This window comes from Schistocerca piceifrons, chromosome 2 (genome assembly GCF_021461385.2).
Source record: "Schistocerca piceifrons isolate TAMUIC-IGC-003096 chromosome 2, iqSchPice1.1, whole genome shotgun sequence".
Lineage (NCBI taxonomy): Eukaryota > Metazoa > Arthropoda > Insecta > Orthoptera > Acrididae > Schistocerca > Schistocerca piceifrons.
In genome coordinates, this window is record NC_060139.1 from 1,113,855,662 (window position 1) to 1,113,883,080 (window position 27,419).

Consider the following 27,419-nt stretch of genomic DNA (forward strand, 5'->3'; position numbering starts at 1 on the left):
GTACGGAAAGTTTCTGTTGAAAATTACGAATTATTTAGGAATAAAGGAGATGGCTCACCAAAAGGCAGAAGCACTGTCTCATCGATAGGCACACGAACAAAAGGTATGTAGAATGAGATTTTCACTGTGCAGTGGAGTGTGCACTGATATGAAACTTCGTGGCAGATTAAAACTGTGTGCCGGACCAAGAGTCAAACTTGGGACCTTTGCCTTTCGTGGGCAAGTGCTCTACCATCTGAGCTATCCATGCATGACTCACGACCCGTCCTCACAGCTTTACTTCCACCAGTACCTCATTTTCTACCTTCCAAACTAAAAGGTACGTTGCTTGGCAAGCTTCCAGAATGCACTTTCTTTTTATAGCTGTAGGGAAGTAGGGAAAACATGCGCGCACACACACACACACACACACACACACACACACACACACACACACACACACACGCGCGCATGTGTCCTTATGTTGTGGTCGCTCAACTGCCAGCTCTTTACTGGCCCACGGTGAGTGTTCTGGAGTGAGGTGGGGCTTTAGAGTGGGGTAGGATGGGGTGGGTTGAGGCAATGTGAGAGATGGAGAGAGATGGGAGGGGTTTGGAGGGAAGCATTTAGTGGCTCGTGGGTGAGTGGGGAGCCATCTGTGGGCTAGCTAGGGGTGCAGGTAGAGGGGTCAGGCGACAGACAGCTGGGCACTCATAGACTAGGGTGTGACGTGAGATAACAGCACACAACTAGCTGATTTGGGGGGGGAGAGGGGTGGGAGTGGCGTGTGTGTGGGGGGGGGGGGGGGGAGGCAGGGGGGCTGGGAGTTAACTTGGATTTAGGCCAGGAAGCAAAGGATGTGCTGTATGGCTACGAAAGTTGAGTATTCTTAAATAAGATCAGCTGGTGCCAATGTATTGGAAAGTAACTGGCACACAAAGTGCAATTGTGGCTCCTTTTTCTTTGTGAAAGAAGAAAAGAGAGAGAAATCATCTCATTAGCGAAACAATGGCAAGAGACTACGATTTCTTGTTACTTACACTGGTGCTTTCTTTGATAATGATCAACAAGAACCAAATAATAGACTGTATGAGAGAACATGTTCTGAACGAGAGTTTGTTTCATTTGTATAACATTTTATTCCATCATAGATGCTGCACTTACAGTTTCATATATGCATTGCAACAGCAGACACAATAAAAGTAGCAATCAGCAGTGCTTAGTTTGTTGAATGGGTGAAAAATATGCCACTGTCCCAGTTACACATATCCCCAAAATTTGATTCTGCCAAATTCTGTACTCTCTGAAATCGAATGTTTAATCCAAAGATGAAAGTGAACAAGTTTGATGCAGTATTGCTAATATTGTTTATTACTCATCTTGCTGAATGAAGTGCATACCGTGTCCTTTCTGAAAGGTTTGCAGAAGTAATGCACATACACACATACACACACACACACACACACACACACACACACACACACACACACACACACACACACATATATACATGCGCGCAAATGCAAATCACACATACATGACCACTGTCTCTGGCTGCTAGGGCCAGACTGGGAGCAACTGCGCATCATGGGAGAAACAACGGTCATGTGTGTGTGTGTGTGTGTGTGTGTGTGTGTGTTTTGTCCACTTTGGAAGAAGACTTTCTGATCGAAAGCTTACGTGTTTAGTAGTCTTTTTGTTGTGCTTGTCTGTGACCTAACATCTCCTGTATACTGTGAATAGCAATGTATCTTTTTTATAATATGGTCATTATTCCAGCCTAGATTTTCTATTGTTTGTTTCCTTTTAAGACCTTATAAAGACAGTTACTGACAATTTCTTTTTTCTTATTGGAGAAAAGTAAAACCATATGGGGGCCAGAATTAGATTGTAAATGAATATGGAATAGAGTATTTTTATTCTCCCTGTATGCAGTGTCACACTTCATTTCTGGCAGCACCACCTTCTCAACACATGACTGTCCCCCACCACCTCACCATAGTCTTCAAGTTATATCCTATAGCACTTCTGTGTGGACAAATAGATGAAGGATGTAGTTTAAAACAGTATAACTAAACTTAAAAGTCAAACTGCCCTTTTATAGAGACTGCCATCATTATTTAAACATACTAAACAATATCAAAACAGTCAAAAGAAATTTTTTTTCAAAAGAGCAGAAAATTGTAGTGAAATTCATGAAAGGATTGTTTTAAATTGTTATATCTTAAATCAATAAGTATGTCAGCATTTCCCAGGATTTTCTGGCTTAATTAAGACTAGCTCATGCCACCACAGTGGTCAGACAGTGGACTTGCCTTCGAGAGGACAACGGACCCGAGTCCCATCGGGCCACCAAAATTTGGCTTTTCCTCGATTTCCCTAAATGATTTAAGACAAATTCTGGGATGGTTCCTTTAAAAAAGATGACATTCGGCTGAGAAAGCTAATTTCTGTGGCAGGTCTGATGACACAGTGCTGGTGGAAGCACGAGTATTTCAGAGCACACCATTCATTGCACATTGTTAAACATAGGGCTCTGCTGCAGACAACCCCTGTATGTTCCTATGTTGACAACACTGTTGAATTACAATTTCTGTGGCTCAGGAGCATTGAGATTGGGCAGTGAATCAATAGAAATGTGTCATCTGGTTGAATCATTCATGTTTCGCATTACACCTGCTTGGCGGTTTTGTGCACATACACTGTCAACAGAGTGAATTGGTGCTAGAAAGGTGCACTTTGCTACAGACGTAGGCCAGTGGGAGCAATATTATGCTATGGAGGACATTCACCTGGTCTTCTGTGGGTCCTGTGGTAGTAACTGAAGGCTCCATAACAGCTTTGTTCTGTGTGAACATTATTGTGCACTGTCCGCACCCTGTCCCTAATGAAGGTGACATGTTTCAACAATATGACTTTCAGTGTCACGAGGCCAGAATCAAATTCACCCCTTCTGAATCTGATGAAATACATCTGCGATGCTATCAGATACCAGTTCTGCACCCAGAAACCACTGATCTCCAATTTATGGGAATTACATGACCTGTGCTTAGACATGCTGGGAACATACCTCACATAATGCTGGGAACATACCTGAAATTTGTTGAACTTGTCCCACACAAAATCACTGCTGTATTGTGTTCCAACAGTGGACAAACACATTATCAAACAGGAGGTCATAGTGTTTTGTCTCATCAGTTTATATATTCAATGCTTGAATGAAAGGTGTGCTCTTTTCCTTTTTTCTGCCATTGCGTGTGTGTGTAAATAAGGATGTTCTACCATTTGGGCTTGTTTATATGAAGGCTGTCAGTGATACCACCTGCACAGATACTAAATGCTCCTTCTGTGAAGACCTTTTATTTGAGAACACTTTTAAATTTGTTTCACAAATGGCAGCACAGTTTCAAGAAAGCTTCATAATTTAATGTAATAGTTAAAATAATACCTTCAGCAAAAGATGTGTGCGTTGGAGTGGGGAAAAAGATTGGAGATGTATGTAGTTTAATTTTCGTAAATTGTTAAGAAGGTTAACAGCTTGGCATGCTAAGATAAATTCCCACATTCTCTAAAAAGAGAGAAAAAGATTAATTTAACAGAATCAGTGAGGTATACAAATATAACAACAGACTTGTAGAACCATTATTTTGTAGGTTAGATTAGATTAGATTCAGCTTTTGTTCCAAGACCCAAAACATGAGATGATTCTCATGGGTGAGTAACATGCCAGAAAGTATAACATAAAAAATATAAAACATTTGAATACCCTGATCATTTGTAAGGAGATTGTCAAACTAGGTGAATACAATACAAACTGGAACAGCTAATATTTTCAGAATTGATACGCTGTCAGACTGAAACATTGTTATGCACTATTAATAAATTTATCAAACAAAAAGTACATAATCTTGACTGTTATGACAAAGTGCTCTCAGAACTGAAATCTAACAGACATTCTTATTTAAGCTGGCCTAACAGCCACTGTTAAGATATTCATCTATAGAGTAGGATGAGTTGCCTATCGAAAAGTCTTTCAAACTCTGTTTAAACCAAGCTTTATCTGATACCAAGTTTTTAATGGTGTCTTTCTTCCACAGATGAATTGTGTTGTAATGCGAGATTTTAATGAAGATGAAGTGTGCAGTTTTGTGGAGTTAACAAAAGAGTAAAATGTTGATGTAAGATTTATCGAGTACATGCCTTTCAGCGGCAACAAATGGAATGATGTGAAGATGGTCTCATTTAGTGAAATGCTCCAAATAATTAGAAAGCAGTGGCCTGATTTTGATCCTCTTCCCAATGGGCCCAATGATACCTCAAAGGTACGTGAAGTATTACATATGAACATACATTGAAAATAATTTAATGTTTATGACTTACTACCAATCACAAGAATACTTCACATCTGCTGGTGGTATGAGAGATGGACTGGTTTAGTTACATATTTCTCATCCCATTCAGTAAGTCTGTCCTGGCCTGGGTCCTTCCCCTTCATTGTTTCTGCCAGAAGAAGAAGCCACTGGCTCCGAAAGCTAGCACATTTCCGTAACTTTAAGGGGAGTTAGAAGGGGAAAACATTCTTGTTCTTTTTTTCGAGTTTTTATCTGATTATAAAATTTGCAATTTTCCAAATAAAATGATATGTATATTACTTATAAACTTGCATGGGAAGTATTTTATTTTATTTTCTAAAATATAATCTACACCAGTTGAAAATGTTAAAATTTTTACATGCATTACTTCAAGACCTAATAAAATCGGTAATTTTTTATATACAGGGTAGTCCATTGATTGTGACCGTGCCAAATATCTCACGAAATAAGTGTCAAATGAAAAAACTACAAAGAACGAAATTTGTCTAGCTCGAAAGGGGAAACCAGCTGGCGCAATGGTTGGCCTGCTATAAGGCGCTGCCATAGGTCAAACTGATATCAACTGTGTTTTTTTAAATAGGAACCCCATTTTTTATTACATATTAGTGTAATACGTAAAGAAATATGAATGTTTTAGTTGGACCACTTTCTTTGCTTTGTGATAGATGGCGCTGTAATAGTCACAAACATATGTCTCATAATTTTAGACGAACAGTTGGTAACAGGTAGGTTTTTTAAATTAAAATACAGAATGTAGGTACATTTGAACATTTTATTTCGGTTGTTCCAATGTGATACATGTACCTTTGTGAACTTATCATTTCTAAGAACGCATGCTGTTACGGCGTGATTACCTGTAAATACCACATTAATGCAATAAATGCTCAAAATGATGTCTGTCAACCTGAATGCCTTTGGCAATACATGTAATGACATTCCTCTCAACAGTGAGTAGTTCGCATTCCGTAATGTTCGCACATGCATTGACAATGCACTGACGCATGTTGTCAGGCATTGTCGGTGGATCACGATAGCATATATCCTTCAACTTTCCCCACAGAAAGAAATCTGGGGACGTCAGATCCGGTGAACGTTCGGGCCATGGTATGGTGCTTTGACGACCAATCCACCTGTCATGAAATATGCTATTCAATACTGCTTTAACCGCACGCAAACTATGTGCTGGACATCCATCATGTTGGAAGTACATCGCCATTCTGTCATGCAGTGAAACATCTTGTGGTAACATTGGTAGAACATTACGCAGGAAATCAGCATACATTGCACCATTTAGATTGCCATCGATAAAATGGGGGCCAATTATCCTTCCTCCCTTAATGCCACACCATACATTAACCTGCCAAGGTCGCTGCTGTTCCACTTGTTGCTGCCATCGTAGATTTTCCGTTGGCCAATAGTGCATATTATGGCGGTTTAGGTTACTGCTGTTGGTAAATGATGCTTCATCGCTAAATAGAACGCATGCAAAAAATCTTTCATCGTCCCGTAATTTCTCTTGTGCCCTGTGGCAGAACTGTACATGACGTTCAAAGTCATTGCCATGCAATTCCTGGTGCATAAAAATATGGTACGGGTGCAATCGATGTTGATGTAGCATTCTCAACACCGACGTTTTTGAGATTCCCAATTCTCGCGCAATTTGTCTGCTACTGATGTGTGGATTAGCTACCCCAGCAGCTAAAACACCTACTAGGGCATCATCATTTGTTGCAGGTCGTGGTTGGGGTTTCACATGAGGCTGGACACTTCCTGTTTCCTTAAATATTGTAACTATCCGGCGAATGGTCCGGACACTTCGATGATGTCATCCAGGATACCGAGCAGCATACATAGCACACGCCCCTTGGGCATTTTGATCACAATAGCCATACATCAACACGATATCGACCTTTTCTGCAATTGGTAAACAGTCCATTTTAACACGGGTAATGTATCATGAAGCAAATACCGTCCGCACTGGCGGAATGTTATGTGATACCACATACTAACATGTTTGTGACTATTACAGCAGCTGGCCAGAGTGGCCGAGCGGTGCTAGGCACTACAGTCTGGAAATGCGCGACCGCTACGGTCGCAGGTTCGAATCCTGTCTCGGGCATGGATGTGTGTGATGTCCTTAGGTTAGTTAGGTTTAAGTAGTTCTAAGTTCTAGGGGACTGATGACCTCAGAAGTTAAGTCCCATAGTGCTCAGAGCCATTTGAACCATTTTTGACTATTACAGCCCCATCTATCACAAAGCGAAAAAAGTGGTCCAGCTAAAACATTCATATTTCTTTATGTACTACATGAATATGTAATAAAAAAATGGGGATTCCTATTTTTAAAAAATGCAGTTGATATGAGTTTGACCTATGGCAGTGCCATCTAGCAGGCCAACCATAGCGCCATCTGGTTTCTCCCTTCAAGCTAGACGAATTTTGTTCTTTGTAGTTTTTTCATTTGATGCTTATTTCGTGAGATATTTGGCCCGGTCACTATCAATGGACCACCCTGTAGAAAGCTGTGGATTGCTGTGTTATGAAGGTTAAATTATGTGTTTGTATTGGTAGCAGTGTCAAAAATAGTATCGTATCTTTTCATAGTATAAACATGCTTTGTATATCGAAGTGCTAACGTTTTTCCGAGGAAAAGTGATGAATAGACTGGTAAATCTCTCAAAAAGTATGACTCCAAAATGAAGTGTTTTTAAGAAATGTGGGTTTTATGGTAATAAATTTTTGAATAAAGAGAAACATTGTGTTCAGCATGTGGTGTGTGAAGTTACAGACAATGAAATACTGGCAAACTCATGAGTATCTAGCGAAACACCCATTAGTGCTTCGAAGATTAAAATGAAACATAGTGATAACACAGTTATCTCAAAACAAACCTCATGTAAACGGTAGGTTAGGTTGTATTCTGATACATTTACACATCCTAATAGGGATGTTATGTGAATGTGTGTGCTGTATGTATGTGGAGGGCCAGTTAGTTTACATGAGGACATTGAGGTATCAAATGGACAAGCCAGGAAACTTATCATTAATTCTGCCAGTTGCAAATATACTCATTCATTTTGGAATTCTGATAAGTGTAAAGATAATTATTTTGAAATAAATGTTAGGTGGTTTTATGGATTGAGAGCTATTGGCAAAGGACACACTGCAGCAGAAACAATGTGTGTCATGATGTATATGCCACGCCCACTTTGTAAAATGGACAAGTATGCAGGATTTATTGGAGCTGCTGTGAAATCTGCTGCATGTGAGTCAATTAAGGGTGCTGCAAATGAAGCTGCTGAAATAAACGATGGTATGATTGACATATCAGTAGCTTTTGGGGCACTTGGTAGAAGCGCAGCTGCAGTTCTAAGAATTCTGTTGCTACAGTGACCAGTGTGGATACTGGAAAGCTAATAGATTTCCAGATTTTAACCAAACATTGTTATAAGTATAAATCAGGGAATGAAGAAGGGCATATCTGTGACAGAAATTATGAAGGACAACTAGTCGTACGGAGGCCTGTGCAGCTGTTGAAATTTATAATCGATCTGTAAACTAAAGGCGAGTGTGTTACACTAAGTTCTTAGGTTAGGCAGACTCAAATGCATATAACAGTGTAGTAGCCACTCAGCCTTATGGTGAGAAGCTTATCACAGAAATGGAATGTGTTGGTCATGTCCAGAAGAGGATGGGTACCAGATTGAGGAAGTTGAAACAAAGTTTGAGAGACAAGAAACTTTCAGGTGGTAAGACCATAAGTAGCAGGCTGACAGACAAAATGATTGATGAACTACAACAGTATTATGAGATTGCCATTAGAAATAATACTGAGGATTTGTTGAAAATGAAGCAGGCAGTATGGGCTACCTTCTTCCAGAGACTGTCAGCTGATGATAAACCAGTACACCATCTTTGCCCTCCTGGATCTGGTTCATGGTGCAATTACCGCAATGCCCAGTACTCAAACAGGTCATACAGCCATAAACATTCTATCCCAGCAGCAGTTGTGGATATCATAAAACCTGTTTACAGAGACCTGGCAATCCTGAATTATTGAAGAAGTGTCTGCATTGTCAGACTCAAAATCCCAATGAGTCGTTCAATAATCTTATAGTGTCAGTGTCATCGTAACTGCCGTCTGCGTCACGTCTGCTGTGCAGTGAGCTACGCTAGTTTAAGTATTAACTCTATTTTTCTTACTTGTCACTTCTTCTTCCGTGTGTTTTTGCTTTTAGGAAGCTTTAATTGTCGAGTGCTAGTAATAGTGTTCCATAGATTTTGTGTTTGTTTTGAATACAGTCAGAGAGAGTCCGTTTAGTCAGCCATAGTGCCAGTAGTGCTAGTGTTTGTTTTGAATACAGTCCAGAGACAGGTAGTGCTATTTTCATTGTTTTCTACAGGAAGTGTCTAGTAACCACAGTTTAGTCAACTATCAGCCGCCTTTAGTGAATTAGCAGTCCAGTTATAAGTTGATTAACTCTCTACAGTAAATTGATTTCTTTGTATGGATAGGATGTGTGACTGCTGTGTACGGACACAGGAGGAGCTGGCCACTGTTCACGAACAGCTGAACGTGTTGATGGCCGCAGTTAGCTGTCTTCAGGCTGTTGCCTTGGAGTGTAGCGGCAGTGGGGAGTCTGGTGCATTGCATGGTACACCCCAGGTGTTACATGCTTCACCCACTGACCCTTCTGTCGACACATCTTTGTGGGTACCGGGTGCGGTTGGGCCACCCTCTTCCCAAGGGGAGTGGCGGGTTCAGCGGCATTCGCGGCGCACGAGGCGGAGGGTCAGTGTGGAGGCTGGCCGTGTGGCATCGCCCATTCTGCCTGTGAGTGGACATGTGGCCACTCCTTCAGCAAGGTCCGAGCAGGCACATGGGGGGAGGGGTTTATTAGTTATTGAGAGCTCCAACGTTAGGCGGGTGATGGAGCCCCTTAGGGAAATAGCGGAAAGGTCGGGGAAGAAGGTCAGTGTTCACCCTGTCTGCTTGCCGGGGGTCTCATCCGAGATGTGGAGGAGGCTGTGCCGGCAGTGATAGAGAGCACTGGGTGCACCCGACTGCAAATTGTTGCTCATGTCGGCACCAATGACTCCTGCCGTCTGGGTTCAGAGGTCATCCTCAGTTCGTACAGGCAGTTAGCGGAGTTGGTGAAGGCGGAAAGCCTCGCGGGGTGGAATCTGAGCTAGCTATTTGTAGTATCGTTCCCAGAACCGATAGTGGTCCTCTGGTTTGGAGCCGAGTGGAAGGCTTAAACCAGGGACTCAGACGATTCTGCGGAGATCTGGGGTGCAAATTTCTCAACCTCCGCTATCGGGTGGAGAAAAGTAGGGTCCCCCTGAATAGGTCACGCGTGCACTACATGCAGGAAGCGGCTACAAGGGTAGCAGAGTATGTGTGGAGTGCACATGTGGGTTTTTTAGGTTAGAGAATTCCCTCCCTAGGCCCGACAAGACATCTCCTGAGATGCGGCAAGGTAGAAGTAGACAAAATGCAACAGGGAATAACAATATTAATGTGCTAATAGTAAACTGCAGGAGCATCTATAGAAAGGTCCCGGAACTGCTCTGATTAATAAACGCTCACAATGCCCACATAGTACTAGGGACAGAAAGTTGTCTGAAACCGGATGTAAACATTAATAAATTCTAAACTCAGATTGGAATGTATACCGCAGAGACAGGCTGGACAGTGAAGGGGGAGGCATGTTTAAAGCGATAAGAAGTGCAATAGTATCGAAGGAAATTGACGGAGATCCGAAATGTGAAATAATTTGGGTGAAGGTCACGGTTAAAGCAGGCTCAGACATGGTAATTGGATGTCTCTATAGGCCCCCTGGCTCAGCAGCTGTTGTGGCTGAGCACCTGAAGGATAATTTGGAAAATATTTCGAGTAGATTTGCCCACCATGTTATAGTTCTGGGTGGAGATTTTAATTTGCCGGATACAGACTGGGAGACTCAAACTTTCATAACGGATGGCAGGGGCAAAGAATCCAGTGAAATTTTTTAAGAGCTTTATCTGAAAACTACCTTGAGCAGTTAAACAGAGAACTGACTCGTGGCGATAACATATTAGACCTTCTAGTGACAAACAGACCTGAACTATTTGAAACAGTTAACGCAGAACAGGGAATCAGTGATCATAAAGTGGTTACTGCATCGATGATTTCAGCCGTAAATAGAAATATTAAAAAAGGTACGAAGATTTTTCTGGTTAGCAAAAGTGACAAAAATCAAATTTCAGAGTACCTGATGGCTCAACACAAAAGTTTTGTTTTAAGTACAGATAGTGTTGAGGATCAGTGGACAAAGTTCAAAACCATCGTACAATATGCATTAGATGAGTATGTGCCAAGCAAGATCGTAAGAGATGGAAAAGAGCCAGCGTGGTACAACAACCGAGTTAGAAAACTGCTGCGGAAGCCAAGGGAACTTCACAGCAAACATAAACATAGCCAACACCTTGCAGACAAACAAAAATTACGCGAAGCGAAATGTAATGTGAGGAGGGCCATGCGAGAGGTGTTAAATGAATTCGAAAGTAAAGTTCTATGTACTGACTTGGCAGAAAATCCTAAGAAATTTTGCTCTTATGTCAAAGCGGTAGGTGGATCAAAACAAAATGTCCAGACACTCTGTGACCAAAAAGGTACTGAAACAGAGGATGATGGACTAAAGGCCGAAATACTAAATGTCTTTTTCCAAAGCTGTTTCACAGAGGAAGACTGCACTGTAGTTCCTTCTCTAGATTGTCACACAGATGACAAAATGGTAGATATTGAAATAGATGACAGAGGGATAAAGAAACTATAAAAATCACTCAAAAGAGGAAAGGCCGCTGGACCTGATGGGATACCAGTTCAGTTTTACACAGAGTATGCGAAGGAACTTGTCCCCCTGCTTGCAGCAGTGTACCGTAGGTCTCTGCAAGAGCATAGCGTTACAAAGAATTGGAAAAGGGCGCAGGTCATCCCCGTTTTCAGGAAGGGACGTCGAACAGAAGTGCAGAACTATAGACCTATATCTCTAACGTCGATCAGTTGTAGAATTTTAGAACATGTATTATGTTCGAGTATTATGACTTTTCTGTAAACTAGAAATCTACTATGTAGGAATCAGCAAGGGTTTCGAAAAAGACGATCGGGTGAAACCCAGCTCGTGCTATTCGTCCACGCGACTCAGAGGGCCATAGACACGGGTTCCCAGGTAGATGCTGTGTTTCTTGACTTCCACAAGGCGTTCGATACAGTTCCCCGCAATCGTTTAATGAACAAAGTAAGAGCATATGGACTATCAGACCAATTATGTGATTGGATTGAAGAGTTGCTAGATAACAGAACGCAGCATGTCATTCTCAATGGAGAGAAGTCTTCTGAAGTAAGAGTGATTTCAGGTGTGCTGCAGGGGCGTGTCGTAGGACAGTTACTATTCACAATGTACATAAATGACCTTGTGAATGACATCGGAAGTTCACTGAGGCTTTTTGCGGATGATGCTGTGGTATATCGAGAGGTTGCAACAATGGAAAATTGTACTGAAATGCAGGATGATCTGCAGCGAATTGATGCATGGTGCAGGGAATGGCAATTGAATCTCAATGTAGACAAGTGTAATGTGCTGCGAATACATAGAAAGAAAGATCCCATATCATTTAGCTACAATATAGCAGGTCAGCAATTGGAAGCAGTTAATTCCATAAATTATCTGGGAGTATGCATTAGGAGTGATTTAAAATGGAATGATCATATAAAGTTGATCGTCGGTAAGTCAGATGCCAGACTGAGATTCGTTGGAAGAATCCTAAGGAAATGCAATCCGAAAACAAAGGAATTAGGTTACAGTACACTTGTTCGCCCACTGTTTGAATACTGCTCAGCAGTGTGGGATCCGTACCAGATAGGGTTGATAGAAGAGATAGAGAAGATCCAACAGAGAGCAGCATGCTTCGTTATAGGATCATTTAGTAATCGCGAAAGCATTACAGAGATGTTAGATAAACTCCAGTGGAAGACTCTGCAGAAGAGACGCTCAGTAGCTCGGTACGGGCTTTTGTTGAAGTTTCGAGAACATACCTTCACCGAGGAGTCAAGCAGTATATTGCTCCCTCCTACGTATATCCCGCGAAGAGACCATGAGGATAAAATGAGAGACATTAGAGCCCGCACAGAGGCATACCGACAATCCTTCTTTCCACAAACAATACGAGACTGGAATAGAAGGGAGAACCAATAGAGGTACTCAAGGTACCCTACACCGTCAGGTGGCTTGAGGAGTATGGATGTAGATGTAGATGTAGACCAAAAAATGATTTTCTCGTAATGAAGACACTAAAGTGGGGGTCAGTTATGCTGTTATTGCTTTTAATGATGGCAACATTGGTAGCGTGAAACTGCTACAACATATGGGAATTAATTCTGGAGCAAACTGCATCAGAGAATTTGAATGGATGGACAAGGTTTGCATTGGTAAAGCAAAGTATGCAGCACAGTTGGCCACTGCGGAGTCCAGAAAGAAGAAAACAAGAAAAAACTTAAAAAAGATCAAGAGGATGATATACAGTATGGTGCAGGGTGCTTCTGAGTGACTAAAAATAAAATGTTAAGCATATATTGAGTTACAGTCTATTAAAACATTAAAAACTCTTCCTGAAAATTTACATTTTCTCTTGCATTTTTTCCTAAATCTCAGAAACTACTTCGAGTAGCGAATTCAAATTTTTAGGGAGTAATAACATACGTATCCTGAGTCTTCTTAACTGAAAGAAATAATGTTATGTATAAATAAAATTATTTAGAATAACATACAAAAAAGTACACAAAATTTTAACTGTGTAATTAAAAAATTGTATTTCCAAAAGCAGTGGCTGAAATGCAATTATTGTAAGACTCAGAACATATAGTTTAATGTGCTGTAAAAGTTTCTTGTCAATGGCTACAGTTGTTCCTGAAATACGGGGAAGTTAAGTCACTAAATTTAACATTGTCAGGATAGGTTGTTCAAACTCCCCTTAATGCACGTTTTCTCCTTCCTCCACTTGGTGAGCAACACATTTATAGTATTTTCACAACAGCAGTAGCTATTTTCTTACAATTTCTTTTTGCAGGCATACCATGTCCTGGGCTTCAAGGGATGTGTGGGATTTATTACCTCAATGAGTGAACACTTCTGTGGCACGTGCAACCATTTACGGATAACAGCTGATGGCAATTTGGAGGTGTGTCTCTTTGGGAATTCAGAGATATCTCTCAGGTGAGTGATGAAACATAGAATAATCGTGTCCAAGTGAAAATTCATGTGAGGAAACCATAAAATTACTAGAAGACTGACAGACTGATCAGTATTTTACGTTCAGGAGGTGAAATTCCAAAACTTCTTATAGACACATTCGTTCCTCTTGTCCTCACATTAGTCGTGGAGTCCGAGTGACCTTTCAGATCTTCAGGAACTTATCCCTCTTTCCTCTCTCATGAAGGAACTGATAGTTCCAAATGCTGAGTATAGAATAATACTTTTAAACTGTTTGCCATGCACATTAGGTATGTGGTTGGTATATGGAAGAGATAAACTGCAGTTAAATCCAGCAGGTATGAAATGAGTAATCTTTTCTTGAAGTTTTCAGCTTGCACCCTCCTCCCTCCCAGACATACAAACCAGATACCTCTAGCTAAATAATTTGTGAGTATATATAATTTGCCTCTGTCAACATCATGTTACACTAACCTATTTGTGAGATTAAATTAAAGGAAAGTAATCAGGACTGGAAATTATGTAAAGACATTTTTAGCTATGTCCCTTGGTTGTAATAAAGTTAACACAGTATTTCTGTCCATGTGATGGTAACTATGATTCGCCAGCCACCGTTGCCGAGCGGTTCTAGACGCTTCAGTCCAGAACCGCGCGACTGCTACGGTCGCAGGTTTGAATCCTGCCTTGGCTCAGATGTTAAGTCCCATGTGCCCAGAGCCATTTGAACTGTGATTCATGATTATCAGAGTCTATATGTTCCAAATAAAAATTGGAACTTCCTGTGTATAAATGTACAAATTATTAGACAATGGGACCAACAACTGACACTTTTAAATTGATGACTAGACTAAGAGATTAATAATAGGAAAAAAACTGCAAGATACTTGGCGATAAGTTTGTTTCAGGACAAGGTAAGGGGGGTAGGGGGTGGGAAGAATCAGCTCTCTCTTTGTGAGCATAACAGAAATCCTTTATCAACTGAAGGTAAAATAAGATATAAAAATACAGTGTCAAACAATCAATTTAAGTATCTTAGAAACCAAATGACTAATGAAATTGGAAGCTAAGAAAAGTAAGTTCGTAGTAAGTAGGGTGAAACACAGGGGGCTGCAACATATTGCCATTGTTGTTTGACTTGTCTATCAAAGAAAAAAGAAATGGATCAAAACAAAATAAAAGTGAGAATGGAAATGTATCAGAAGCAGATAGGAATAAGCAAGGAACATATTCTTTAATAAATAAAAAAAAACTGACATGTGAGGCAGATGTTCCTACAATTTTATGTTCAAAGCACAGCAGTCTGTGAAAGCAAAATATTTATGACATTGAAAAAAGAAAATCAGTGAGTGAAAAGTGTGTGTAGGTGAATTGTGGTGAAAGACTGGATATTGGAACTTCTGTTAGGCTGCCCAGTATTAGTTAACTTGGTAGTAAAGGAGCAAGTTTGCAAGGGCAGATAACTGTTTGACTACGTAAAATAGAGTGGGAGTATGGAAAAGCTAGTCCAAGATAGGATGAAAAAGATAACAGCAACTTAAAAAATGAATTAATAAGTTACCATGAACCCCATTCCAATCTAGTGAATGCAGTGGTTGACAATATCTTGTGACATTCACCTATAAGGCTCAAACAATAATTGCTAAATAAAAATACAAAATGTTGACAAGACTGTATCTAAGCTGTCACTCTCTTCTGAAACAAGGGTGTTTAAACCAACAAACACACAGGAAAGCAGGGACAACTCGCACACTAGAGAAGGATGGGCAGTATCATTGAAGGAGTGAGCATAAACTGTGTGGAATATGTGTGGTACAAGTAATGATAGTTTAAAAAAAATAAAAAAAATAAAAAAAATAAAAAAAAAATAAATAAAAAAAAAGAAGAAGAGGAAAAATGTTGATCTAGAAATAAGGGAATAAAAATTTGCCACGTGAAGAGACAATATGGTACTGTGCTGATGAGTGTGTACAAGTGGTGATATACAATATACATTGATAAAGGAACTCTGCATTGGGCCCAGAAGACCACGCAATGCTCTTCGAGAGATGTCCTCTACTATATATCTATGGAGAGTTAGGGGGTCAGTATACAACTCTCCAGGCTGTTATCAACTTCCAGAAGTTGAAGACACTACTTCTCACTTGAGTAGCTCCTCAGCTGGAACTACAAGCAGAGTGTACCCTATTCCAGTCTGTCCACCGAGCAGAATTTCCCGGCTCTACAAGGAATTGAACCTGATCCCTTTCTATGGCACGCCTGTGGCATACTGACTGCATAGCTGTGGCAAGAGTCATAATATACACTTGTGAACAATTGAGTTATAACTATTCTGTTTATTGGGGAGAGAGTATGTATATTGCCACCGTGAATGAAATAGTTTAGTGTATCGTAACTGGAATGTATTCAGACCTCGTACTTGTGTGAGAGCGCAGTGTCTTAGACACTTGTAGTGTTTGTCTTAGCATGAACTAACCGGTGAGCCTTACTTTCTAGTATTTTTAATTATCTATCATTACTGGTGCCTCTGGCACTTTTGTGTTGCAATAGCAATAGCTTGCAATAGCAAACATTGAGTCAACCATGGTTTTTGGATTAGAAGTAGAGGTCAGCTAGGTTGACAGTGGGAATAGAGTGATGGGAAGTGGACAATAAGCAGTTATATTGAAGGGTGCATTATTTGATATGTTAAGGTTAATTACAAAACGTGGATTGGAGAATTTTTCACGTTGAGCAGAAGTAAGTTTACAGGACCAGATGTCAAATTACACATGATCAGTGTGAATCCCTATAGTCAGCATGAACACTGGCACACAGAATAATTTATAGGTAGCCTTGCTGTATATAAAAAATCAGATTTGTGCTGAACTGTCATGAACAAACTGTCACTTCTCTGGAATAAATAGACTCTGATTTGTTAATTACATCTGTGTAAATGAAAAATATAGGAAAACATAGATTGCTGCTTACTGTAAAGGAGACATGTTACATTGTAGACAGGCACAATTAAAAAGGCACTTACACAAAGCTTTCGGCCACAGCCTTCATCAGCAAAAGAGATACAGAGAAACACACACATTCATACACACAGGCAAGCACATGTCACACACATATGACTGCCAACTCCAGCAGCTTGCCCCTAGCTGCTGGACTTGGCAGTTTTTTTTTCTCTGTGTGTGCGTGCGTGCGTGCGCACGCAGTGTGCTTGCTTGTGTGTTGTGCCTGTGTGCAACTTTATTTTCTTTACGGTAAATAGTGATCTATCTTTCCCTGCACTGTTGATATTCCTACCTGGATTTTACATTGTTTAATCAGTGTAAATAAGAAGGACACAGTTACATATATTCTGTCACTTGAAGACTAATACATGAAGTAAGTGGACATTATTTTTTATTGCAGAGGATCTTTGTCACCACTAATTATTAATTTTGTGTTCCAGTTAATTAGACATGCTTTCATCCTTTCCTGGATGTGCTCTTTTTGTTAAATCTTCCTTCAAAAGATCTGATTTACTTCAAATTAATAAACCTGAGTATTCTGAAAAAGGAGGTGCAGCTTACAGCTGCAGTGTGACAGTTGATCACAGGGTGGTTTTATCACTGCCATATCGTGGGTACCCATGGGTCAAGACACATATTCTATAAGGGTGTGTAGTCATTGGGCTTTCTTGTACCACAGTGTCAAAGGTGTACTGTGAGCAGATTTATTCAAGGAAATTACTACCACAATCAGCAGAGTGAACTGCTATGGGCAACAGGATATCATTGACAGGGGTTACCACTGACTAGCATGGCTTTAGCAGTGAACAGGTGGGCCACAATGTAGCAAATGACTCACCAACTCAGTGACAGTCAATAAACAGTAACCATTCATGCCACTGGGAACTGTCACCTCTTTGTGGGATACAAAGATGCAATCTGCACACTGTTCGTCGCAGTTACAAAGATTAGCATTGGTTCGGAACAGCACCAGGGGATGCTCGAAGCATGCAGGAAGGTCGTCTGTCTGATGATTTGCGGTACATATTGCCAAGGTGGCAGGGTGCAAAATAAGGAGTGATCAAAAAACTTCCATTTGAAGGCTGCATAGTTCAGATCAGTATGCCACACACACACACACACACACACACACACACACACACAGCACACACACACACACACACACACACACACACACACACACACACACACACACACACATATCCATCCTCACATATACCCTGCTTGTGTCTGTATATGTGCGGATGAATATATGTGTGTGTGTGTGTGTGTGTGTGTGTGTGTGTGTGTGTGTGTGTGTGTGTGTGTGTGTGTGTGTGCGCGCGTGAGTGTATACCTGTCCTTTTTCCCCCCTAAGGTAAGTCTTTCCACTCCCGGGGTTGGAATGACTCCTTACCCTCTCCCTTAAAAGCCACATCCTTTTGTCTTTCCCTCTCCTTCCCTCTTTCCTGATAAAGCAACTGTGGGTTGCGAAAGCTTGAATTTTGTGTGTGTGTTTGTTCATGTGTCTATCAACATACCAACGGTTTCATTTGGTAAGTTACATCATCTTTGTTTTTAGATATATTTTTCCCATTTGGAATGTTTCCCCGTATTATATTATATATCAGTGCATTCCTCTCCCACAACTATCCTGCAGACCTTGTCCACAAACAGATCTCCCAAGCAATACATTCCTCCCCACCCAACAACAATGTTACTACCCCCAGACCACACAGAAGCATCCCCCTTTTCACCCAATATTATCCTGGCCTCGAATACGTCAACTAATTACTCTGCCACGGATATGAATTTCTCAAGTCAAGCCCTGAAGTGAGATCATCCCTTGACAATATTCTCCCCACACCACCCAGAGTTGCCTTTTGCCGACCCCCTAACCTCCGTAACATCCTTGTCAAACCCTACAATATTCCCAGACCACCTTCTCTACCCAGCGGTTCCTACCCCTGTAACCGACCCCGATGCGAAACCTGCCCCATGCATCCCCCCACAACCAACTACTCCTGCCCCGCTACTGGTATAACATACACAACTCAAGGCAGGGCCACATGTGAGACAACACGTCATTTATCAGCTGACATGCCTGCACTGCACAGCCTTTTACTTTGGTATGACGACAACTAAACTTGCTGAGCGCGTGAATGGGCACAGACGAACTGTCCGCCTAGGAGATGTCCAATATCCAGTAGCGGAGCATGCCCTCCAGCATAATTCTAGGGACCTAGGAACCTGCTACACCATATGTGCCATTTGGCTTCTCCCACCCAACACCAGTACCTCGGAACTGCGGAAATGGGAACTTGCACTCCAACACATCCTTTCATCCCGCCATCCCCCTGGACTGAACATATGTTAACCAACCTCACTCCCATTTACTCTTTAGTCTTCTCCTCTTTCCCTTTCCTCTTTAGCCATTCATGCATCTTTTCATCCTACACAGTTGTGTTTATCTTTATACTATGTGCCTCTTTACTTCTGTATTCATCCTCCTTGGTTTGAAGCTGGCACAGTAATTACAGTAGAATATCTTTGGCTTCCCTCTGACATCCATGCCTCCATCTTTGCTACCCTTCCTGTTTACCTTTCCCCTGTTGCTTCATAACCTGGGTTGTGAATAACTGAATCCACTTTCCCTTCTTCCCCTTTTTTCCCCTCTCTCCTCCCTAATGAAGGAACGAAGTTCCGAAAGCTAGGATACGTCAATTTTCTGTTCTGTTTTGTGTATCTATCGGCTGTACTGAGCTGAGGTAAGTACTGGCCAGGCCCTCTATCTCTTTGTTAGCATTTGTTTCATATATATAAACACACACACACACACACACACACACACACAGACAGGGTGATGCGTATTATCATTTAAAAGCCTCCAAAGCACTGTATATGACCCTGAGACAAGTAATTTAATACAAGACACATGGGATCACAAATGTTGGATACGATACAAATGTTGGGAAATGTGTCAAAAGCGAATGACAAATGTCACCAGATGATGTACCTTGCCATGCTTGCAGTGGTTGAGCCTTCGGCCTGTCACACTTGATCATCCCAAACCAAGTCAAGTATTCATATCATTGTGGCTACGGACACACGTGTGCGACTTTAGTGATGATGTTCAGGATTTGAGTCTTGCATCTGGCAGGCAGTATTTTTTCATTGTGTGAAACAATTATGTATTTATATTGAAGTTTATTATTTTATTTACCGGTCTTGCAGTTTCCTTGATTTCTTGCAAAGTACAGTACAATGAAAACCTACCATATTGCATAACAAGTAGATGAGTATAAACTTCAGAATAGCATCATTGCCATTAAATGACCTATGTTTTCTTTACTAACTAATGTCTGTAAACAAAAAGAGAAGGGACAGAAGCAAAAAACACAAAATCAGAACTGCTTTTGCTTGATTACAGCAGGGACAATAATTTTGTAACATCTACATTTACAACAGATCATATTTACAAAATGTTTTCGAAATTTGCTCTGTTTGCTCAAATGAAAGTATTGCACTGCTCAATCATTCCTTTACACTCAGCCCCAACTGCTGCACATGCTGTGGGGTATGTCATCTGGTTATGTCATATGTTCAGTGTTTATCACCAATTTTTGGGGTATTTTGAAATGTATAAAAAGGCAAATGCAGAAAGTTATCACATTTTGCTGCACATTACCTGCATCACAGAAAAATAATGTATACAAACCTTCTCAGATTTGCCACTGAATATCTTTGTGCAAGCCTCACAAGATTTCACCAACACAACTGTTCGTCATCTTCAGGTAGTGGTGGGTCCTGTCATCACTGCTGCAAGATGTGACTGGTGATATTCGCACAGCAGAATTGAAATTTGTCAGGCTAGAAGCAGGAGTACGAATGTGTGGACAGGCACTCCCAGTTGGATGGAAATGCCATTCATAGTAGCCTTCTGCTTATGTGTTGTGGGCAATGACTGCACTTCTGGACACTCATGTGGTTAAAAGCTGAATTAACTCTCTGCAAGGTGCTGCATCAGGTCATACATCGGAGGATCTGGTTTCTACTGTTTTAATTTCATGGCAGTCAGTGCTGGATTCTGGGCAGTGCTTAGTCAAAATTCCATATTCCTGTTGGTAACATTGCCCACCATATTGATACATGCCTCATTCTTAAAACCACAATCCTAGAGTGATGATGCTGAGGATAAAATTTCAGTCCTCTTGGGAAACGTGTGGTGCCCTGTATTCAGGCAGTGCTCTGCTACCACTAATGTACTGGGTCGCATTTTTGTCAGCGCTGTTGAACACAGTGTTCTTGCACAATGTGAGGTGTCTGCCCTATATAAGATTTCCCATAATGGCATCAGATCTTATATATGATCTGTGTTTTCTAAGGTCAAGATTGTCTTTAACTGAACCCAAACAATTCCTTAGTTTTGCTGGTAGACGAAAAACACACTTGATTCTGTTTCTCTTAGCGATTCTTTCTATTTTTGAAAACATGCCACTGAAATATGGCAAGAAAGCCATTTGCAGTGCTTGTCTAAGTATCTTCATTTACATCCCTACACTGAACTTGCTTTGCTCAGAACACATTGCAAATCTGTTTACAAGAATAAACATTCTGCTGGAACACTGTTCTTAGGTGTTACAGTTCACCAGGCAGACTGTCGGTATCTGAGATCACGTGTGGTCTATGTGCCAGGGAGTGTAAGACACTACCACATTGTGCAGGGTGATGGCAACTTTTGGACAGCAAATATAACTCTGCATGTATCAGTTTGCAGTAGAGACTATGCCCCAGTGTTCTGTCAGCTTTTCTTCTAACCGTGACATCCAGGAATGGTAAGCTGCTATCTTATTGTACTTCCACAGTGAACTGAATATTCAGATGGAGCGAGTGCAAATGCTGCAGGAACATAGGTAGTGTCTGTATTATGTGGGCCACACCACAAATGTCTCTTCAGCATTCTGCCAGAAGGAGGAATGTTGGATATTTACTAAGGGAAATAGAGGATCTCCCATGGGAGCACTGTCCACTTGATCAAAGTAGCTGGTGTTACATAAGAAATAGGATGAGGTATGCACATGTTTAAACAGCACCACAATTTCTTTCTCAAACTTGCTGCTAATAATCTCTAAAGAGGGCTGCAGGGGCACTTTTGTAAGTAATGATATAACATTTGAGCTAACTAAAAGATCTGAAAGTTCTAGTTTAAGCATCTTCAGGTATTCTATGAAATCCTCTGAATTCTAAATATGATGGTCATAGTCATCCACATTATAAATTTCAAAGCTGTCACGTGGAAATTGCCAGTTGCATCTTGCAGCAGTGATGGTGGAAATCACCACCACCTGAAGATGCCAAAATGTTGTGTCACTGAAATATTGAGGGAGGGACTTGCATAATGTTATCTGGTGGGGAACCCAAAGTGTTTTTGCAACAGATCTATCAGGCAAGCCTGAAAATTCACATATACTCCAAGCAGTAAGTACCTGTTGTAAAATGGTCACATTAGTGAGCTTGGCAATTAATTAACAGTTTATCAATAAATTCGGCTTCATTTTGCAAGAAATTGTGCTGTGTTCCACTACTCCCTCTTCAACAAAACTAATGTCAGTTTCTGCTCCACCTCTTCAGCCCAAGATCCTATGTATACTCTTGAGCATTTGTGTAAGATACCTGTTTATTTATAAAAATAAAAGTAACTTCTATCATGACTTTCCCATTCTTGTCCACTGGGTTTGTTAATCTGCTGTTGCCTACTACAGACTACAAGATTACTGTTGAAGATTTCTGCAAAGTTTTTCTTCCTTTTTAGTGTACCAACATTTCACTGTGTGGTAATTGCCTGGTACTGTTTAACGGGTGTTTTAACTGTTGTTTCAGAGATGCAATACGAAGCAAATGCAGTGAGGATGACTTGCTTGCCATGATTGGGGCAGCAGTGAGAAGAAAGAAGTAACAACATGCAGGTAAGATACATTACAGCAAATGTAACTCTATAGATAGAAAGAAAATTTCTGCTTAACAAGTCATAGCAAACATAAGAGCAAAATAGAACGAAAAACAACAGTGATAGAACCTGTGTTTTTGTGTAAAATTGGATTTAATTTTTTATTTAGTATTCAGTCTGATTAATGCCCATTGGTCAACAATACATTTCAGCCCTAGAATTTGGTTCTGCAAGGTCCACCAGATAACCATATATGGCTGTTGTAACTCCTTTATTGGACTTGAGAAGTTTTCCAGCAACAAATCTTTTTTTTCTTTCTTTCTTTCTTTTCTTTCTTTTTAAAAGAGAAGCTAAAATGCAGAAAACATCATAAAGGAAACACTCACAGAAAAGCATCAGTGTCCTTGAAACAATGGAAACTCCAGTAGGAATATCAACAATGTTGGAAAAGACAGATTACTACTTACTGGTGAAGGCTGTGGCTGAAAGCTTTATGTAAGTGTCTTTTAATTCTGCCCATCTGCAGCCTAAGGTATCTTCTTTATGGTAAGTAACAGTCTGTCTTTTCCTTCATTATTCATTAGTGTTCTTTGTTTTTGTTGCTGTTTAGCAAGCATCATGTGGTATATAAGGTATGCGAATAGTGTCAGATGTTGAATCATCACTCTGGAGGATATGAAGGTGCTGCATATTGGTGTGAGACAGCATTATCTGATGAGAGTTTGAAAGAAACCTCATTGTGGATGTCCATTTGGTCGCCTGGTTAAACCTTGCAACATCTGTATTTTTGGAGTATTTGGATCTGATAGTGGTCTGATGTTGAAAAGTAAGGGCATACTCAAAATCAATGTTCCAGTTGACTACATCAGACCACTACAAGGGAGCATCACTGTGTAGTGTACTGAGTACATTGTAACCTGTTCACGTCTGTGACTGCCATCTGAGAACAAGTACAGTAAATTCTCGTGCAGCTACACTTTTGGCTAGCTAGATTGACACTTGACAAGTTTCAATTTGCATGCAACTGGAGCCAAGCATTTGCTGGTGTTTTTTGGCAATCTAGCGCTAATCAGTGCACTGGTGCGTGTCAAAAGTCCAAGTATTGTCAATTCGTGCGTGTGTTGGTTGAAGCTCTAGTGTGTTTCTTATTCGTATTGCATGGTTTCATGCCACTGCCATCTATTGGAACTCCTTGTAAGTACAGTACATACAGTATTGTTCTATGCAGCGCAACGTAGTCCTGTCAAAACTGACAATTAGAGTGCGCCGCCTAACACCTTCCACTTGTTGTCAGTACATCAAAGCTGGTGAGCCACCCACAAAAGGTGCTGCAGAGTAGGAGTACAATTACTGATCTGAAGACAAATCGATCAGGAATTGAAAAATTTTGTTCCTTCCTAGCATTGGGCAGCGCAGTGAAATCTTGAAAAACAATGAGAAAAGGTGCACATCCTCAGTTAGAAGAGGCATTATTTTTGTGGCACGAATAAATAAGAGCCAAAGGTGTGTCAGTTTCAGGTGCTCTACTTTGTCAAAATGAGCTGATGAGCTGATTGAAGGAAAGAAGCAAGAATTCCTCGGAAGTAATGGCCAGCAGGATCGTTTCAAGAAGCGGCATGGCATTCATGAAATTGCCATCAGTGCCAAATCATTATCTGGGGATGAAGCTGCTACGCTGATTTTAAGAAGAAACTGCACACAATCATTGACAAAGGAGGTTATACTGGCAATCAACTTTACAAATGTGATGAAACTGGGTTGAATTACAAAATGCTGCCAACGAAAACCCTTGCCTCTAAAGAAGAAGAAATGGCTTCCGGATACAAAAATATCAAAGAAAGATTTACTGTCCTCGCTTGCAGTAATGCCACTGGCAATCATAAACTGTGTCTTACTTTAATTGGCAAATCCAAAACACCAAGAGCATTTAGACACCAACCAACCAATTTGCCACTGAGGTACACGAATCAGTCTTAAGGCATGTATGAACAGTGCCATCTTCAGAGAGTGGTTCCAGGCAGAGTTTGTTCCAGCTGTAGTAAATTACATGGAAGGAAATGGACTTCCTCGAAAAGCGCTACTTCTTGTGGACAATGCTCCTTATCACCCAGGTGATCTGCAAGATGGGGATATCAAAGTTGTATTTCTCCCACAAAATGTCACATCTCTATGTCAACCGATGGACCAAGGTATTCTTGAGGCGATGGAAAAACATTACAGATGCAAGATGCTAGGTGATTGATGCTGCAGATGATTATGTGGAAGCTCTTAAAAAACCGATGTTTTAAGTGTCATTCATTGATTGCTGAAGCTTGGAGTCTAATTCCTCCACTTCCTCTTGTTAGGTCTTGGAAAAAACTCTTAGATCGTAAGGCAACCTAAGTGGTGGGAAGGAGGAGGCAACACCGAAACTCAAGCTGACATAATTTTGGTGAATTTACTGGAGAAGCTGGTTGTAAAGACACACACTTCGAAGACATTGAAGAGTGGATGGAAAATGGCATTTTTTCATGTGACTGAGGATGAAATCGTCCAAATTGTGACCGATCATAAAGTGTCAGAAGACTATGTTTCTGATGATGAATCCGAGAAAAATATTCCTCACATATTCTGTTACAAAGTGATCCAAACTGCCCTGGAGTACATCAGCCAACAGGAGGAGACGATTTATCCTGAAATAGTTTGATTTCAACGTTGGAGTTGTATTGTTGCAGCAATAGTTTCTCAAGCAAAAAAACAAAAAAAAAAAAAAAAAAAAAAGACATTTGTGACTTCGTTACCAAAAAATAAACTCTAATGAAGCATCCTAGAACTTCTATGTCCATAACTTAAAAAGTTTTTTTTTTTACTTTTCTTGAAAGTTCCTCTAGACAGACTTTTCGTTCCTTTGAGTAATCTCTAGATTTGTTTCATAATTTTGTTCAGTAGTTTATTTTTTATTCAAAAGAGTAGGTAATAAAATTAAAACTCCTGTTTTTTCCTGCTGCCAAATAAGGGAGATTTTCTCTGTAAGAATGCAAAATAAACGAGCTTTGTTATACAGCATTTAAAAACTTTGAGTTTTCAATCATAGTTTGGTGCCTTTTTAACATGTCAACACAATTTTTTCAGTAAAAAAGTGCAGGGTTATTTGCAACCATATCAGTAACGTTTTACATACCCTACGCACATTTTACGATCGTATTTCGCAATATTGATGCAATTTGGAGTGTTCACATGTGAAAACAGGGGGACTTTGATTTATCTGAAATTTTCATTGTCGGAACCGGCCACCGTTCTGATCATTTCAGATAAACAGGAGTTCACTGTAATAGACTCCTTGCAACATGCTGTGTCATACAGCTAGGAGCAGCCAGACTGTGGAATTGCCATCCTGCGCATAGGCTGCCATTAACACCCAAGCAAATGACTGCATGTGAAGTGGTGCCATGATCAAGAAGTACGGACTGCTAATGAATGGCGTCACATTATTTTCACTAATGAGTCCCAGTCCTGCACTGCTCCAAATGACTATCGTGGAGAAGTTTGACAGCGACCCGGGGAGATGGGGAGAGGTCCCATTCTTCCACATTTGGGGGGGGGGGGGGGGTCACAAAGCAGTCCCATGGTGTGGGGGGCCATTGGGTATGACTTCAGGTCACGGCTTGTAATGGCCGAGGGAACTCTGATGGTACAGCAGTGTGTAATAGTATTGTGGTGCTATTTTTCAACAGGCCAGTGCTTGTCCACATGGTAGTATGTGTCTCTTTAAATTGTCTGCGTCATGTTGATATACTCCTGTGGCCAGCAAAATCCCCATATCTGTCCCTGATAGAACATTATGGGACCAACATGGACGTCAACTCCATCCCACTGCCTGTATCCATGATTGCAATGTCCAGTTACAACAGTTGTGGATCACCTTTCTCAGGAGGGTATGCAGCAGCTTTACGACATCCTCCCGCACTGTCCAGGCGAGACAGGGTGCATTGCTGTATTGATAAGTGGGCTCAAACTGATAAGTTCTGTATAAATTTGACTCTGTTTTGTTATCACTGAAATAACATCACATATGCTCTAAATTCGCTATGTTTCAATTTGTTTTCTCCCCACCTTCTGAGTGTCTCACTTTTTTTCAAGCAGTGTAATTTAAGACAGACATAAGAATATGAAAATGGGATGGCATATCACATTGCTATTCAACTATGCCCCTAAGAAAATCGTAAGATAATGGAGAAGAGCAGGTGCACTATTACACTGACTAGAACGTAAACTTAAAGATAGAATTATATTGTGTAACCTATACCGATGACATAATACTAATTGACAAAAACATCACTGATGTGCTAAAGCAATTTGAAATATTAAGGGAGCAAGCTAGGAAAATTGTACTACTAATTTCACCTGGAGAAAAAATTCTTGGATGATACCAAAATGGCACTGGGTGAACTTATATAGGCAATGACATAGTATTCGGTGTTAAAGAGTTTAAATAGTTAGGTGAAAAAGACCACTGAACATCATAATGAAAAGAAGGCCATAGAATCCAGACTTCAGAAAATACAAACTGTCTCTCAGTTAACTAAAAGTATTTTTCCTGGAACTCTAAAATCTAACATTGTACAACAGTGATCAAATTAGAATTTCTTTATGCATGAGAGAGACTCTTTGTCCAACACAAGACATGAAAACAGCAAACTGAATTAGAAGAATGTAAAATTGTAGTAAAAATCTTAGGTCCAAGAATAAAAGATGGAATACATCACGCAGAACCCAGTGTGAAATCTCCAGGCAAATTCCTAAAAACTCTTGTTACAATGTGTCTCCAAAGAATCCAACTTGTGGGACGTACAGAAAGAATGTATCCAAACCGGCAGCTCATTGGATTCCCACATACTTGAAAAATAAGATCCAA

The 27,419-nt window shown here is 40.5% G+C and overlaps 1 pseudogene; it reads left to right on the forward strand.

Annotated features, from left to right (window-relative positions):
* LOC124776171 overlaps positions 1-27,419 on the forward strand; it is a 64,479-nt pseudogene that overhangs the window by 19,279 nt on the left and 17,781 nt on the right.